Here is a 5313-nt window from a genome sequence, read left to right as displayed (position 1 = left end):
ATATCATATTTTAAGGGAGTGTAAGGAATTTTGAGGTTTCATTTGTTATTTATTTTAGACCTAGGAGGACCTTAGTCCAACTCTTTGATTTTAGGAAGAGAAATCTGGCTCTAGGTTATATATGCTCCATGATGGAGGCAGTTGGTGTCTATTTTATCCACTGCTGTATCTCCACTGTGGTTTACAATTTCTGGCACGTGGCAAATGTAGAAAAAAATGTTTTTGAGTGAATCAATGTTCAAGGTATTAAATGACTAAATAACAGTCAAGGTACAGGAACCTAAATTCTCTAACTCCTTGTCTAGAACTCATTCTAATAACTTTGAATATTATGAAGTTATAGGGAATTGATGTTTAGCAAACTTCCAAGGAAGACAGAGAGGAGAAGAACAAACAGGGTGATCACTTAAGATATGGCCATTCATTCAAAAAATATTTTTGAAGTGTCCATTGCCTGCTTGGTCCTGTGTTAGGCACTGGTGATACCAAAACAAATATGTGTTTAATATCATGGAGCTTAAAATCTGGTGGGAAAAATAGACAAATAATTCAATGAGTATATTACAATATGATATATTTTATAGCGAGAATATGTACAGAGTGGTGACACTAAATCTATTTAGAATATCAGCAAAGACTTTTCAGAGAGGACCTGAGTTTGAAAGGAGGAATAGGTCTTGTCTGTTTAAGTACTGAGGAAAGGGCATTCAGGACAGCAGGGACATAACTATATTAAGCAGTTCAGTGAAACTAACGTAAAGAGTGAACGGGGCTGGGATTTGGGATGGGTGCTAATAAGGTAATGAGGCTAAAAGGGTGGGTGGGCAGGAACCAGATCTTTAAATGCTATTCATGCTAAGCTTTAGAGTTTAGATTTCATCCTAAGGCTACAGTGAGGCATAAAGTTCTCTCTTGAGCAGAGATCTTTTGAATATAGAACATCATGAAACAGGGGCAGATGTTTTGTTCTACTTCATTTTCAATATCTCTAAAATGGCACTAGTAATAGTGTCTACTTCATTGGGGTTGCCAGTATTAAATTAGGCAACATATATAAAGCATTTAGAATCGTATCTGGCAGCTAGTAACTGCTCAATAAATATTAGATGTTATAACTGTCATCATTGTATTATGACAATTCTTTTGAAGACACAAAGTACTGTGAGCTATGACTAGTGAATACTTACCATTTTACAGGACAAGTTTATTAATAAATAGCTTAGAAAGTGTTGCCATCAGTTTAGTTGTGGTGTCTGACAACAAATTATAAGCTTTTGTATATCTTCAGAATAATTTATCTGTACCAACTTTTGATTTGAAAGTCAGCCTCTGAAAATTTAGTAATTTTTACATAGGCTCACAATTGCACACACAGGAGAGTTTCCTTTCAAGGCTAATAATATAGGCTACATCTACCCTACAAGCTTGTTGGGTTATGTCAAATTTTTATGGAATTTAGATATAATGCTTCAAGGGTAAGATTCAACACTGTATTAAAAAGATATGTTATAACTGACTCTGAGAGTGCTTTTTGAAATTTAATTTTTGTTTTATTACAAAGAAATGTTTCAGAATGATCTGTTTGTGGGAAGTTTGTTCACCTGCCTGGGTCTCAGTCTTCTCATCTACGACATAATAAAGCTCATCATTTAATTTGAAAGTCTATTTCAGGTTCTATGATTTATGACTTTCCTGAAAGAACAATGCCAATAATGTGTGCTCCATATATAAATATTTTTCTTCTCATTATAGCTCAGTGTCCACATGAATCATCAATTACAACTACCCACTGCCAACTGGCTTGAGGGTGTGCCAGAAAGTACATTCTATGATCATGGCATTTTGAGAAATTAATATGCTTTACTCAGTCATGATAAGAATAACTGAGCATTTATCTTTGGAGAACTACATTTCCTGTCTAAACACATCTTGGGCTATGACTACGAAGGTAGTATGATAATTATGTCTGCAAATATTTGGTTTATAGGCTTAGCTACTAGGATTTTCCCTTGTCTTAAAACTACTTGCATCATTTGTTCATTTAAAACATTCTCCAGCTGAAATCTGAACACAAATTAAATAATTATGATCTTCCCTTCCTAGCTTTATAAAGAAGCAGCTGGAAGTGTAGGCTAATTTAGTTTTTACTTTGTAATTTCTTTACTAACAGTGGTTTACCTTTTTTGGTCTAATTATCATGAATCAAAAAAATTCATCACGCAAATAAAATTTGACTAGAGAACACGTTGTTCTTCGTGTTTTTCATCTCAGGAGTTCGAGACCAGCCTGAGCAAGAGCGAGACCCCGTCTCTACTAAAAACAGAAAGAAATTAATTGGACAACTAAAAATATGTAGAAAATATTAGCCGGGCATGGTGGCGCATGCCTATAGTCCCAGATGCTCGGGAGGCTGAGGCAGGAGGATCACTTGAGCCCAGGAGTGTGAGGTTGCTGTGAGCTAGGCTGATGCCACGGCACTCACTCTAGCCCGGGCAACACAGTGAGACTCTGTCTCAAAAAAAAAAAAAAAATGACTGGTAAAGTGATAGAAATGGTTAGATAATCTGTGATCTTATCTTGTCATGTTATGGTGCAGAGATCACAACAGCAAATCATTGGGTACCTGGCCTATCACCCCACACTACAGTATTTTAAATCATAAGGAAAAGATCACTTGCATTTGAGGTGATGTGTTAATAGAAAAGATATCCCTGCCGTTCTTCCCTTTAAAAGAGAGAGAGAAAGCTGTCTTAATAGCACATTCTCCACATTTAGCACACTTTGAGAATTTGCGATGATGGAAAGGACTGGATGTTTACTAATATAATTTATAAAATTTTGTGTCCCCATAATACATGGGAGTTTAAGAGAGAGTTTCCAACTGTTACATAATTCTGCATAAATGAATCTGAAACACTATGCACATGAACACATTTTTAAACTTATGTCAACCACAGGAAATTTATAGAAAATGAAAATTCTCAAGACTATAACCCTCTGTCCTAAAATATCTGCATTCTTCTCACAGTCATACCCGTTAGAGAACTGTCATAGTACCCTATGTGGAATTTGTTTTTCTTAATCTAACATTTAATCAAAAGAATCTGCTTCTTAGTTGGCTAGAACATTCTTCACTTATTTTCTCCACCAAAAATCAATCTTGAACTTTTGAAAGAAGCTCAGACCTTTGCGCAGGAATAGTCACAGGAGACTCCCAAGAGAAAAAAATGCCCAAACTTTTCATATTAGCACTTAGTGTCAGAATGCATTTGGACACCCTACGTTGGCTCTCACAAATGCCACTCTCTCATCATAGGGCACATACAGAGCCTTCAAAGGGCATCACTGGAGGATGAGCAGGAGACCTTAAGAAAGCAGGTTCAAGAAAATAATCTTCTGTCCACTTTCTTAAAAATGCCCCTACACATCTCAATTTTATTCCTGAGCCACACAAAGCAACTGATGTGTTCTGATAATTTTCAACTCAGAATAGTCTTATCTTTCTTTTCAAAGCACTTTTTCAATGCCTGCAGAGGGTCTCAATTCTCAAAAACAAAGGAAAGGGGGAAATAAAACTGCAGAGTGAAGGCAAAAATATACTAGATAAAAATGAAATCACATGAGAGAAAGAGAGAAAAGGTTAAAAGGAGGATGAAAGTATGGATTATACATGGATTAAAATATTTTCCATCCTTCGGTATTTTTCCTTCTCTGTGACTTTGTCTTGAAGGCTTCCTCATCACATACTATAGCATTGTCCTAATGGTGTTCAGCGAATTACAGCATTAGCTCTCTGCCCTTGGTTCTGAGTGCATATTAAAATTCTGACTTGTGGTCAGCACCTGATTCCTTTTTAGGCCTGACCTAATTTCCTTCAGGCCCCAGACCTATATACTCATATTAATTTGTAAGGCTTGTCTAGTCTAAGAGTCTCCAGATGGGGAAATTTAGCTTATTCACACTCTCAAATTTAGTTATATGAGGAATGTTTTTTATTTTATTTCCAGCATGTCAACCCTGCTGCAGAGATACAATCTAGCTGTTGCTTTTCTTTCCACAAACACACAGAGGTATTTATTTGCCAATGAAAAAGGAGCCAACCACCTGAACCGCCTGTATATCACCCCGTTACTCCTACTCTTGGTCCTGGTGTCATGGTTCAATGTAATGTAAGGGAGGTTGTAAGCTGGAACTCAGCCCCACCAAGAACACTGGCATGATGCAGTGGCAGGAAGAGCACTGGGCTGGAGGCAACAGACCCCTCCTACTATCTTGGTTCCATCACTAACTCATTGGCAGATTTGCAATAACTTTGTTCACCTGCCTGGGTCTCAGTCTTCTCATCTACGACATAATAAAGCTCATCATTTAATTTGAAAGTCTATTTCAGGTTCTATGATTTATGACTTTCCTGAAAGAACAATGCCAATAATGTGTGCTCCATATATAAATATTTTTCTTCTCATTATAGCTCAGTGTCCACATGAATCATCAATTACAACTACCCACTGCCAACTGGCTTGAGGGTGTGCCAGAAGGTACATTCTATGATCATGGCATTTTGAGAAATTAATATGCTTTACTCAGTCATGATAAGAATAACTGAGCATTTATCTTTGGAGAACTACATTTCCTGTCTAAACACATCTTGGGCTATGACTACGAAGGTAGTATGATAATTATGTCTGCAAATATTTGGTTTATAGGCTTAGCTACTAGGATTTTCCCTTGTCTTAAAACTACTTGCATCATTTGTTCATTTAAAACATTCTCCAGCTGAAATCTGAACACAAATTAAATAATTATGATCTTCCCTTCCTAGCTTTATAAAGAAGCAGCTGGAAGTGTAGGCTAATTTAGTTTTTACTTTGTAATTTCTTTACTAACAGTGGTTTACCTTTTTTGGTCTAATTATCATGAATCAAAAAAATTCATCACGCAAATAAAATTTGACTAGAGAACACGTTGTTCTTCGTGTTTTTCATTAACATTAGACGTATAAAACATAGTCTTCATCCCTGACAATAAAATTCCTTTCTAATCACTGTTAACGGCCCAGAAATGATTTTTTCCTTTTCTTCTTTACATACCCACTATTTACAACTAGAGAGAGTTACAACATTTTGTATCAGACCAAATCAGAGTTAATCTTTAAAAGATGCTAGAGTGTCCCTTCTTTGTAAGATATCTTTATTTTTGGAAGGAAGAATTAGTACTTGTAGACTTGCTATATCAGAGGCTGGTTATGAAATGATTTGCCTGGCATTATCTTTACTTAATATTTTTATGTATTTTTATATCATATTTTAAGGG

At 36.0% G+C, this 5313-nt stretch overlaps 1 protein-coding gene across 1 annotated transcript in view; it reads left to right on the top strand.

Annotated features, from left to right (window-relative positions):
- Nucleotides 1–5313, top strand: part of KCNH8 (potassium channel, voltage gated eag related subfamily H, member 8) — a 458661-nt gene that overhangs the window by 290996 nt on the left and 162352 nt on the right. The gene's annotated exons all lie outside the window — the stretch shown is intronic.

The sequence above is a fragment of the Propithecus coquereli genome, unplaced genomic scaffold, assembly GCF_000956105.1.
Source record: "Propithecus coquereli isolate 6110/MARCELLA unplaced genomic scaffold, Pcoq_1.0 Scaffold12, whole genome shotgun sequence".
Classification (NCBI taxonomy): domain Eukaryota; kingdom Metazoa; phylum Chordata; class Mammalia; order Primates; family Indriidae; genus Propithecus; species Propithecus coquereli.
The sequence above is the reverse complement of the archived record's forward strand: the minus strand, read 5'-3'. Positions and strand labels throughout refer to the sequence as shown.